The sequence below is a fragment of the Aquila chrysaetos genome, chromosome 21, assembly GCF_900496995.4.
Source record: "Aquila chrysaetos chrysaetos chromosome 21, bAquChr1.4, whole genome shotgun sequence".
Taxonomy (NCBI): domain Eukaryota; kingdom Metazoa; phylum Chordata; class Aves; order Accipitriformes; family Accipitridae; genus Aquila; species Aquila chrysaetos.
In genome coordinates this window covers 6875176-6889125 of record NC_044024.1, presented here as the reverse complement: position 1 = coordinate 6889125, position 13950 = coordinate 6875176, and positions in this window count along the sequence as shown.

Here is a 13950-nt window from a genome sequence, read left to right as displayed (position 1 = left end):
AGAAAGAAGCAAAGTTTTGAATTAACCTGGGATGATTATCTGTTCTGACAGAATGAAGTAACTCCTACTCGCTATACTAAAGCTACATGGCAGCAGAATGGAACAAAAACAGATGTAGACTTTGCATGCAGTAGATAATAGAGTATCTTCTCTCATACATGAGTAAGTAGAGCTGCTGGAATAAATTCTGTCAACAGCCACTAAAAATACAAGTAATTAGACATATATTTAATATACTAGATTTAATACATATCCTTATGGAAAAGTCCATAAAGGCATAGCATAAAATCACAAAGGAGCATGCATACTTTCCGTAAGATGTTTTGTTATGTTTATCTACAGAATATATTAATATTATTATTATTATTATTATCATCATCCCTATTACAGCAGCTCCTGGTGCAGCTTGGCACCATCCACATATCATTTCTATTAAAACCTATAGAATAGCTATATAAAGAAGGGGTTGATTTGTTTTAATCTCCCAGTGTCCCTGCTGGCTCTTCCAATTCGTACCCCTTGTAGTTAGAGGGACTGGCAGAAGCCGTAACCCACATATTACTGGGTTCCACTGGACAAGGATCTCTTCCCTCTCCCAGAAGGATCATTACTTGTCCATCTTAGATCTCTCACTTTCACTGGAGTCTCCTGGCACTGTTGAACAAATTTATGTTACCTATGTAGCAGTAACAGTAATACCATGCTGCGCAAATAGCACTCCGCTGTGCTCCCCAGCTCATGCACTTCCCTGGCCCTTGACCAACTTCACCACGGTGAAATGGAGTGCAAACAAAAAATTACACAAGCAACATAAACACATCTCTAGCAATTGACCATAGAACCCTTACTGCTCTTATAGCGTGCATTTATGTTGCCGCTGCTCTGCAGATAACAGCCTTGCCTGAAAGCAAGACTTAGACATGCCATGGTTTAATACCTGCACGTTTGATAGCCTTCTCTATATACACTTAAAAGTGTATTACAGTCATCTTAGATGGCCTGTGTATTGCTTGGCCAAACACTCTCAGCAAAGAAAAGGTCAGTAGGATCCAAAGAAACAGGTATTGTTTTCACTGGTCACTTAGGGAGTTCAAGAGTTTTGAGGCAGATCTGGTCAACACATACTGGCAACAGTTTTCAATGCAGCTAAGCGCTATAAACACAGTACAGTCAATAATGCTGTGTCCTCAGGCAAACTTTGACTATTCACACCATTTTCCTGATGACACCCAGTAAGGCTGATAGTACACTGTGCTTAATGATATCTGCCACCCAGAGGAATTCTAAGGTCCGGACTCTACTGACCATTTTTCAGCCTCAGAGTTGGCAACACAGTACTAATAGGCATTAAGATAGGTAAGTCTCACGCAGGCAAGCACAAAAGGCATGGAAGTGAAATCCAGACTTCTACGTACATGTCTCTCTCTTTGTAAAGCCAAATACAGGCACTATGTTTGTATACAACCTATGTGAATAGACACCCCTTGATATTCTTGGACTTTGCTTCCAGGCTAATGTCTCCCTCCTGGCTTTGAGGATTAAACTTCACTGAAAGGCCTACGCAAACCCCAAGCACTTATAGTTCTTGCTGTTATCCAGTGTTTGAGGACAGACAAAAAGAGCAGCAGTACATTTCAAAGGTAATCTTCATATGGGGAAGAATGAAAGCCCGATGCAGTTACTGTTTTTAAACAAAAGCATGGGACCCTGTGGAAAAGAACAGGAACAGCCAAAGGAAACTAATCTCATTTTGAACTAGGAGAACCTTTTCTGGGTTCTAATCTGAGCTGAGTCTCTTAAACGACCAGTCTGTTGTGTTTATTAGAGCTCCATAATTTGGTTTGCACATTTGAGAAAAGGGAAGTGATGCTTGACTTGATATAACTGTAGTTTGTCAATATTTCAAGATGGTGATGGTTGAAATTCTGGTCATCACTGGATCTCAGAGAAATGATGCCTGAGAACGTCATGTTATCAGTTGAAAATGTGGGTAGTAGCATCAAGTACTATAAGACGGACTAAGTGAAAACAAAAATAATAATTCCCCAAATGCCAGTGTAATAAATAATATTACAGGAAACATTTGAAGAGATTTGAATCTATCCTCTGAAAATTTCCTTTTGTGCCATTCACTTCAAGACATAGGAAGGGGCTTTTTCTGGAATTACTTTTACAAATCCTTCTAAATAAATATTCTCAATATATAATACCTATTATAATATATAACACCTTTCTTTTCTCACATCCCTTGGAATCAAACTGTTTGTTATCATTCTGCTCCAGAACATTTTCTGTTACCAAGGAATTCCTGAAGCTTGCTGGCTCCCTGTGATGGAAATGGTACCCAGGTTTGTGCCTGAAAGGGATCCCAAGAAAGCTGTCATGCAGATGAAAATTTGACAGTTGTCCCATTATCAATGTAATTACACTGATGTGTCAATGTGGGAAGGAAAACTGTTTATTTGTTTGAGGAGTTTCTTTGGTTCAGCAATTGTCCTCTCCTGATACTAGTGTATACCACTAATATCAAATGGAACACCTGAGCCTTATTTTTCAATAGGAGCGCACTGTAGCAAGGTAAAATGTTAACTTAGGTATGCATAAACAATTCTTATGTGAATCTAGTGGAGGATGTCTGACTGACAGGCAGAGAGAGAAAAGTCTATTTATATAAAACCGGGCAGTGTTGATGGAGGCTTCCTCCTCTTCTGCCATTTCTTCCCCAGTGCCTTGCCAACATACCTTATGCTTAATTTGCATGGCCTACAATGGCAGGCAAAAGAGCAGTTCAGTCTCAAGTCCATCCAATCTTTAACCTCTCTTCCAAAACTGCAAACGAGCTTGCGGATGTCTCTGCAAACCACTGGGATGCTCAAATTCCTCACTGAATATTTTACCGTAGGGCAACAAAGATATATTTGACTGCTGATGATTTGACCCACTATCAGATGGTCAGATAAAGATGCTGAATGCCATTTAGGAGAAGGTGAAGATCAAGTCAAACATCACCTGTCCAGCATTCAGGATCCTCTTCCTGCACCTTTATCCCTGAACAAAGAAAGTCGCTTGCAAATGCCTCTCAGCCTAAGGATTGAGACTACTGTACAAACGTTTCACTCCCAGAGACCTATATAGAGTCAATACGATGAATTCAGCATGTAAGCTAATGAATCCGTACAGTGAAGAAGAGCTACTCCACTGTGGTGACAGATCTTGGGATGCCAAAGCCTTATGAGACCAATTCAGAAGCCATTTAAGAGCAGAGGAATGTTAAGAATCTTACTTTAAATTCTGTCTTCCCAATTTTCTGGGCAAAGAAGGTATAATGACAAATGAGTTATGTGTTAAAAATGGATGTCCTTACGTGGAAAAGTTGTAAGAATAATATTACTGTCCAGTAAACCAGGAAAACATGAATGTAGATGGCATGGTTTAAATCTCTGTATTCTCCTAAAATACCTTTTAATAATGTTAAAACAAATATAGCTGAAACACTACAAAAATTAGAAAGCTGGTTCCTTCCATTTTACATGTTCTTAGAGGTCCTTTCTGCCATTAGCCTTAATGTCTGTTGTGATTATGTGGTGTTTCTATATCTTGTTCAAAATGTCTGGCTTGAAGCAAAAATATTGTAGTATGTCAAATAAAACAAATTTAATACCAATCAGCTGCACTAATTGGAATGACAGTGACATTCTGCACTACACTTAAAAGTGGAAATACCTTACAGACAAGAAGCCTGACATTTGACTGAGATTCCCTATTTAGACATACATTGTTTAGAAACGCAACCCCTAAAATCACAAGCCTAGGATTCAAAACGTATTAGCACATCTACAGTATTTGTAAAATGTCTTAAACCTTTTACACAAGAAATTCTGCTTACAGAAGGACCTTGACAAAGTAGTTCTCCTCTTACCCTGTGAAAGAAGGTTATCCTTTTACTTTAACAATGTTAATGCAAAAAAGAAAAAAACACTACTGACTTAAAAATAAACATTTCCTTTGATTTGACCTTGAAATTCAGTTTATTTTATAATCTCAGTTTGAAAAACAGATTTTTTTTTTTCTTTTTTTTTTTTTTCTTTTTCTTTCTTTTTTGGAGACCAAGCAAGAAATTCTTTCTGTCAGCCAGTAGAGAAAAATGATAGCCATCTGCCTGCAGGAGGAGTCCTTGCCAGTTTACACACATATCTAACCTCGTCTTAGGGAGATGAGACTGAGACTAGGTATAAAACCATTGTTTAGTTTGCATGGAGTAGTCAGTCTTCCGGTAAGACTAAATGTCAGGTCTCGTGGAATTTTTGTACTGTAGACACTTGTTCACTAAAAATCAATCAACACTAGCAAGGAGAATTATGTAAGAAAGAAAATATGTATCCAAAAGAAATAACAGTTGATAATAACTATTAACTGGATTAAAAGCTGCTTTGGCATGGAAGTCACTCCCTTTTCCAGGTAGTATCGATCTCAGAAGACCAATTTATGGTGACTCCAAATGCTAGAAAACAGAACACATTCTGGATAAAGGAACATTTTCAAAAGTCAGAATTCTGGGAATAAAACCCTGGAATTCTTAGTCAACTCTGGACAGCAATCATAGACCAAATTTCTGAAGAAATCTCTAGAACAGATACCTCAATTGTGACACAAGCAACTCTCAGTTGAATAGCTGCAACACCTTTGGCTTCCAACAGAAATCTTGTGTGCTGAATTTCCCCCAACATAATGCCCTAAGCATCTAAAACTGAGAACAAAAATCAACATGCCCAAAATGATGATGTTTAAAATTCAGATCTCAATCTTTATGTGCTTTTCCTAGCAATTAAATAGGATAAATGTTTAATTAAGAAATGTTAAAAAAAAGCATAGTCCACAGAGCTAAGGACATTAAAAACTTACAATGATAAAGAAGTTCAGAGTATTTCTGCCATGTTAGTTCACCAGTGATTAAATTGGTTTAAATATTAGCTATAGTTAGAGCTCTGCAAAATAGACTTTGTTTTTCAGAAATTACACAGAACTTTTCAATTTCATAGAATTCTGCACTGCCTCAGTTACGGGCTTCATTTGCAGTGCTGATTAAGTAGGTTTTTGCATCAAAAATGCAAATGTATACATATTTTTGATGCAAAACACTCTTTGCTTGAATGCTGTTACGTCTGCTGTGATACTGGCCTGTTTGTGCTCAACAAATTTTTCTGTGTTACTGAAACTTCACAGTACATTATGGGCTCAAAACAGACCCACTTGGGGATAAAGAAAACATCCTTAGAGTTATGCAAAATATTCATAACAAAATGCAAATACTGTTTACAGTTTTCGGCATCTCAGTATAGCAACTCATATTCTAAATTGCAACCAGCTAGAAGCGATACGGAAAACTTTTTAATCAGTCTCTGTGCTGGATACTTATATCGTCGTCTTGTACAACCAATGTTGCAAAAAGGCTGGGCCCAGCATTAAGTATAAAAATACTAGTTTTAGAGGAAGATAGTGGTTTTAGATGTGTTTAACACAGACACATTCAGAATGAGATTCATTTTTTTACCACGAAGATTGTCTGAGAAGGGCATTCAGCCAGACAGGGGACTGTTTCCTCTGGGGGAGAGAATAAGTTAGCCTATAGTTAAAGGATTGGATTTTAATTCCACCAATGTTAAGTTGCACCAAAAATGAATTGGGGCCAAAATAATTATTCACATCACACACTGCTGGGCAGTTATAGATTGATGTATTTACAGTTTGCCAGAGTAAGCAGTGCCTTCTGAGAAATACAAACCTCTGCTGCTTTTACCCTTGCATCACTGATGAATACAATTCTTGTCATTGCTCACTGACATAGTGAATATACATCCTCTCATCCCTCCATGCATATTTACCTTGCTGTCTTCCCTTGCACTAAGTAAAAAGTCCTCCACACTCAGGACACAATGTTCTGTTTTCTAGCATGCTGCATCAATAAACTAATGACACTTCTGTCAGTCTCTCCTGTGGTCAATTCTGCCTCCTCAAGAGATGTCCATAAAACCGACTATTTCTCTCCACTGTACCTAACTCAAACTCACTGGTTCACAAAATGATTCTGGAAAGTGAGAAAGAGAAAACAGTCGTATTGCAAAAGACTTGCAGCTTGTAGAAAAAAAAAGAAACACAGGAAGCTATATGGATGAGAACCCACCGTACTAAGATCCTTGTCCAGTCCTGCACCACAGGTAATAGCCATTTTTCAAAGAGTAGAGATAAGTGAAGTATGTTTTAAAAGTAAATACTAACATGTAGGCCTTCACTGGGGTGAAGTCTGTACGAGTGAAGACGGTGGCTTCCACGCAAATTATGAGAACGCAGTCTCACTGTTTCAGTTTGCTGAATTTTGTTTCTTTAGAAAATTCTCCAACACATTCTGTTGGATATTCCTTGCTTTTCCAGGCTGAAAGTGTGTAGTGCAGATGTTCACTGATAACTTCAATCTTCTGCTCTGCAAAGGGCAGCCACCACAGTGGTAACTGAAATTATGTGGAGAGAGACAAACTAACTGAAAGAATACTGGATGAAACACGTGGTGAAAGCAAAAGATTTCAGAATTTCCCCCACAGGTGAAAAAACCTGAAGTTCAACAGAAACCTTTTGGTTTACATTAGGCATCAGATCCTACCTGATCTTTCACATGTGCTCCTTTTTAGACTCAGGCACCTGCAACTGATCCTCCATGAAAGAAATCTGATTAAAATCAAAATGAAAGAAAATTATGACTGTGTTGGTACTGGATTCTACCAAAACTGCAGGCTGCCTTCATTAGGAGCAAATGCTTTATTAATGAAGGAAAACTAGTATCCTTTGTAAGGCAAATAACTTCATGATGACAGATCTATGTTTCATATAATTTGGTTCCTTGATTATACAATGTACTACAGTAAAAATATAGTTTTGCTGACACAGCCGAATTTACATTAAAGGCTTCCCCTCTTGAACTACATCAGTAGGACTGATGTCTCTTACCTACCTTGATCAATGACATACATTAGCTGAAATTGGCAGGGCACACCTCTCCCCAAATGTAATGTTCATCAATCTGACTCAAACTGAAAACCAATAATGGTGAAATTAGCGAGCAACAACAAGAACCTGATTAGGCGAATAATCCTAGTAGTAAGCAATATCTAAGACTAATCCTGGCATAACTCTTCTACCAGGTATTTTAATAATATGCATAAATAGATTTTATTCAAAGGCCAAAATTTTCTAACAGTCCAACCAAACCAAATGCATCAGAGAGAGCATTCAACAGATGCATTTTTATTATATGCCAAGTTCCGTTTACTTTACATTTAGTGTTTTAAATTTTGCTTCACAAGAAATTGTGCTTGACCCTCAGATTTGAGTCTGTGTGGCTCATAGATAAGCAGGTGTAAGTCTGAATCACTTGTTGGACAACACAAGGGAACAAACAGATCAAGAGACCTTTTATCTACTAGGTCAGTTCTTTGCCAAATGCAGGAATCAAGAACACTCAAGATTTTACAGGGCAAAACACAGTGTGAGCTCAAGGCAAACACAGTAACTAAATGAATGGGAAAAGACAACACTTCCCTGATACAGTTCACTGAAACCCATAAAAATGAAGTTTATCCTTTTTCAATTGTTCCTTTGTGTAAAAGGGATTATACCGCATATGATTTAGTGGTTCTTTAAACGGTTGCTGCTGTAAAAGTAAGATTACAGAAATGAAATGATTTAGGAAGAAAATACAAGGACAGATGCAAAAAAGCCCCCAAAAGCACCTGAAATAGTTTTTGCTGAATTATTTAGCATAGCTATGTTCTTGTCCCCTTTTGTAACTCGTGTCTACTCCAGTTTATAATTATCATATTCCAGAAAAACTCCAGTTTAAAAAAGCGCTAAGTCACCTCACTTCAGCATGTACATAAGCCTTACAATACAGAAGTATTTCAGTGGTAAAGCAGTTTCTGCTGGTGCCGCATTTTAAAAAGTTAGATAACTAATTCCACCTTATATTTAAAAAAACACCCTTTAAATTAACTTCAGCTTTACATATGGTAAAGTGGCATTAGAGAAACCTGTTTCCTAAGCTATGTCTGCTTGTTTATGGCAGTTATTAAGTGATTTCTTAAGAGACTACTCATGGCTGGTATATAGTCCGCTTTACAGAGATGTGGGCTGAATTTTGTTAGTGAAGTGCTGTGGCAGTAATGCCTAAAGATGACCACCAAATCTCAGCAGGCAAGAAAATAATGGTTATTATTTTAAAAACGCAATTTAGACAGTTGCAACCCAGTTCTGGCTGACCGAGCGAATTAACCCCTACCCTCTGCCCTTGCCCCACATTGGCACCTTTCACAGGCTGTGCAACAGTGTCAACCTTATGGACAAACATGCTGGCGCTTTATACTGCAAACTGAAGGATGAGAGCTGAGCAACACCTTGTGTTAGATGATAAAACTAACCATATGCTGTGAGTTTGCTCCTTTTCTTCCTTAATATACCAGATTTTTTTCTCTCTGTGCTACCAATTTCCATGTTTTCTCTTTGAGGCATTTACGTATTTTCATTACTTTCTGAAACATTAGTTTTCATAAATCACTTTATAACACTATTTTATATGTATTTTGTTCTTCCTCATTATTTCTTTCCTATCCTTTCTGGCATTATTCATTATACCCAATGTTGCTTTCCAGTGTAAATCACGAAGTTCCTTGAGATATTTTTACCAGTATGATTGAAAGCTGAGACTGACAGCTGATTATCACCGTTCCACTTCCTCTGTTTGTTGAACCTTCGCTATTGAAAAGTTAGATGCTTGTCTCCCACTCACTTCAACTGGAGATAGCTCCTTTCTACCAACGTATACTTTGAATATCCAGTTGGGTAGGAATGCTATAATAAAGTAATTATTAAGTTATGTTGTTGTAAATGACTGCAGATTATTCATTTCTGTTAAGTGACTGTACTGTGCAAACATAATGGAGATGATTCAAAAGGCATTTCCATCATGTTTAGTTAAATTCACAGTAACTAGATACTTGGAAATATTTTCTCCCAAACAGATTCTGTGCCTAGTTTTGCGATAAAGAATCTATAAAATAATTTTTAAACACCTGATACCACAAACAAGCTTACCTTTAAGCTTCAGAATATGAGTATTTAAATGCAGGGAACCAGCTACTTTTAGGAGCTAATGAGATGAAAAAATTTGTCATAAACCAACACATATTCTATCAGCATATGAAGGGTATTAAAGAAAGCAACAAATTTCAATAAGCTAGCACAATTGCTATTATCCATTTTGTTTAACAATTTAATCATGCTTCAAGAATCAAAACTTATATAAAGTTAAATATGTGGGCACTTGCAGATGGTTTGGGGAAATTTTTTATATGAAGCAGCTTTGCTTTTGATGGAGAACTTATCTCGCATTAAAATTATAGATATGGATACCTATAATTTGACATATCGGTGGGGAATGATTCTGAAGTCCACAGAAAAGCTGCCATTTCAGAGTATCAGCCTGAAATCAGCAGAGCCAAGCTTAATACGCATAACCTACACAGCAGCATCCAGATGATTGACTACAGTACACATAAACATTACAATAATACGTTAGGTAACTGCTCTAATAATACTAGACTGAAGAGCATCTTGGATGTCTGGCTTGGCATATTAACCAGACCTAAAGATCCAAATATGAACTAATTAAGGCTCTCTATAAATTATACAAGCTACATTTTGTATCTTATCACTACCTAACAAAAATTGATGTGCTTTTGCATCTACTAGCTCTTGAAGTAGGGTTTTGTTTCTCCCAACACCTGCGTTTTAGCTTCTGGTACCAGTAGGTCAAAAGAGGCTATAAATTACCCTCATTACCTTAATAATCACAGGATTGCTGAATAAGCTCCATTCCATCATAACATAATCACATTCCAGCATCTGCATCAGGCTTTAAGACTTCCTACTGCTTATGAGGAATAGTGGTCTGAGTCAATCAATACAGAAAGCATTAACATTGTGCAACATATTGTATATGCGAGAGACACTTGCATATCGTTACAGCGGCAATACCTCAATGATAAACTTACGTATCTAAAGAGAATCAATACAAATTTTTCCTTCAAATAACACAGGCAGGTTGTAACAACCAAATGTGTTTGTTGTATTTAATCTGAGTACATTACTATTTTCAGTATTTTCTTCCTTCCACTGCAATTCACTCTTTGGAATTCTACAGGTGTTAGTGCTGAGGGAACGTAAATCAGTTTGCAGACTAACTACAGAAATCTGCTAATGTCTTACCTAGGAGAGGGAAGACAAAGTGAATTTGGACCAATTTACCTAGTCAATTCAAGGAACAATTTATTTGCTAACCTTTCAAAAATCAAGCGATAACAGCATAACCTTGTGCAAATTTTGCTACTCTATCTTTACTTTAAAGGTGATGAAATTAAAGTCGGAGTCTAAGTTACTTGCTCTGGGTTAGTAGTTGGGCTAAGAACAGAATCGAAGGACCATCACCACCAGCTTTATGCTGCACCTGTACACAGGGCTCTTGTACCACACAGAATTCCTCCCCACGGTTCAAACGTAACTAAAAATCACCCCTCTAATTTCTTTTCAATTGTTCTTAACCTTTAGAGTGCAGAGAAAGCTGAAATACATGAACAAACTGCTGCAATAACGCCTGCCTGAGTCCGCAGCGTAAAGCCGTGACTCCGAGGAAGCACCAGCTCCTCGCTTCTCAGGCAGCATCCAAGAGACCCGAGAGCTTTCCCTTCCCCCTGCTTTGCCTTCCTGCCCTGCTGGGAACTGGCCCACAGCAGCATCTTGCTTTCTAAAATTCCTTTCCGAGAGCTGCCAATCAAAACGCAACGCATGCCTCCCGCGCTACTCCCAAGGCAGCCGACAGGACTTCCCCGCGGCGCGGCCTGAAGAGCGCGTAGGTCCGTCTGCTCAAAGCGCTCCCGCGGAGGTCCAGGGCTCCAGCCAACCTGCCACACGTCAGCGACTGCGGTCTGGGTCTTCGCTTGGGTAAGACTGCGTTAAAAAGCGAAAACTATAACAGAAGAATGGAAGAGTCACTATTGTACTGGTGTGGATCTTCTTTCCACATCCTTCTCATTCACTAGTTGTGTATTTCTTCCCTGAGTGTTTCACGTCTATAATAATTCAATGCCAGCTTTTTCCGCTTTTCACTTGATGGTGAGATGTTTTGCATCGACAATTTTTCTCAAAAAAATGAAAACTAAAAGGACATAGCTAAAAGCATTTCAAATCATCTCTGACTACTTTCTGGGGAAAACATCAACAACAACAATAACAAAAAAGAAATGACAGTATTATCACCACTGTAGAAACTATCTAACCCCACCAGTTTACACTTTTCAATTTTACATTTTTTTCATAAACAGGGAGAAAAATATGCATTTAGACTAAATGATGCCATGACTACTGACTTACATTGCAACACTGCTACTATTAAGCTTTATTCCTAACTGGCAACAGTATCCTCTGACGAGCTAAATGTCTCCAAATTAAAAAAAAAAAATAAATAAAAAAAAATTATAAAAAAATCACAATCTCAATTATTATCAGTTTATTCTCATGCTTCAGAAATTTTCACAAAAAAGGCTGTTCCTTGGGCAGAGTGCTTGGAACGGTGTAAGTTCCTCTCTTACCCCCTAAATAACGTACTGGAAGACTTCTGGAGTTAGGCAGTCTGCAAGCCTAATTTTAATTTCTTAGCACTCAAGAATTTAAGCACAGCCCTGGACAGTGAAATGCAATGGAGAACAAAATACTCACACAGAAATATATTCAGTTGAAATGTAAGAACCCTCTTACAAGTTTTAACCAAGTTTTAACTTGTTTATGCTATCTGAAATAAAAATGATTTTATTAATGCTTGCAAGTGCCTCTCCTCATAAGAAAAAGATACTATGGCTCTTTCACAAGACCCATCACCTAGACACAAAATTAGCTATATAAAATATTGTGTTGCTCTATTTTAGGTACTGTTTGAAACTCATTAAATCTTGCTCAAATTATTGTTCACTGGAATTAAAACTATAGTTTATTGGAAGAGATTTCAATTAGTTTCAGGTAAATACATATTACATTTACACATACATTGCCTATGATTAAATTAGATCTTTCTTGGCCTAACGGAATTTTGAAATATTTCTGGAAGCACAATTTTCATTTGGCCATTCTACGTTACCACAGCTTTCAAAATCCCACAATCCTCGTTAAACTATAACAGATCAATTTCAAAATCTATTATGCACAGTGCCAGATGTATGTAGGCAAACTTGCCTCTCTTGTTTTTCTGTTTGGTTTTAGTACTACTGATTACATGTACTGCAAAGGCCTTTTTATAGGTTTGTCATTACTCTTCGCCTTTATATTCTCATTTCTCTTCACAGCAGCAAATTCAGTCATTGAATTCTCTCTTTTCTTTTTTTAATTTAGTCTGGTTTTTTTTTTAATCTGCAAATATGACAGTTCTTTCAGCTGACCGATCCCGTACCACTTAAGTAAAAGAACTTCACTTGAATAGGTGTGGAATCAAGCCGTTGTGCGTTTAAAATGTTATTTCTTTAAATTTACAACTTCATTAATAGTTTATAATATAAATACCTTTGTTTAGCATTTGTTTTTATCTCTTCAAAGTAATCCTTTTCTTTTTTTACTACTCCAGCAGATAAAGAATGTTTGAGAAAGCATAATCATTAACAATTTCTTCCACAAATGGAATAGTCTTCTGAGCGACTTCAGGGTATCTGCATCACCAAAGTGCTAAAACAGTAACAGCCTGACATGAATCTCGAACGCCACTGAATTGCCAGTCTGATAATTATTCATGAAGTCATCCTTGTACTCTCAAAGACTGTTTAAAAACGTACATTTCTGAATGCTGCAGGAGAAACTTCTACAGGTCAGAGGCCTGGGTACGTGGGGTTGGTGTAATGTCAGCGGAGAATTAGAATTAGTTTACGCCAGATCTGACCAATGCCTTATTGGGACCAGGTCGTATTTTTTTTTTTTCCTTAAGGACTCAGGCACTTTAAAAGCAGATAAGCACTCACAGGGCTTTTCAGTCATCTGTGCCACACAGATAATTTTCCCCTTAAGACTCAGAGATCAATTATTTCAATGGAAGAAAGTTGGGCACATCGCCCTCATAAAAAACCTGGCCCGAAGACGTGGCTCTCCCGCTGCCTCGCTGCGAGTCCATCCACAGCAGTGTGCCGCAGGCTGACGCAAGCCTGCTCTGCGTGTGCCCTGAGCAGGCAGGGTGAGAGCCAGTCGAAATCAAAAAGCTGCGTGATTTTGTTAGCACGGCGCCTGAGATAATACCCTTTGCCTCTCAGATGGCTTTCTTAGGTTGGCCTCGTTGCTACACTAACAGAAATAAACAGCGTTCAGTATCTTGTGAATTTAAGTGGACTAAATTAGCGTTTGCTCAGCCTACAGGAAAAGAAAAGAAAAAAATCCCTTATTTAGATTTTTCTTCTTAATCTTAGTTTCACATCTATTGAAAGGGATTACTTACAACCATTAAGTACTCATCAAATAATTCTGAGCAAATCCATTGAATGTTTTTATAATTTTACTACAGCCCAGTACTATTGACTTCCTTAAAAAAAATGTAGAAAAGCTAATTTTGAGATGATGACTGGAAGAAATAATAGAGGGGAGGAGTATAGCTCAAATTTACAGAAAGTATCCAAATGTAAGAAAGAAGTCTACCTATGTGGCAGAGCACCATAACTTGCTATGAATCTGAAGTTCACAGACAGGATTTCTTAAGCATGTGAGGAAGCGACAGAAGTAATTACCCCTGGAAAGGTATTAAAGTACCTGCTACTTGTTTCAGGACAAATTCTGCCCGCCAATCTCCCAAAGGCAAAAATATCTGTGAGGATGATGGGAATC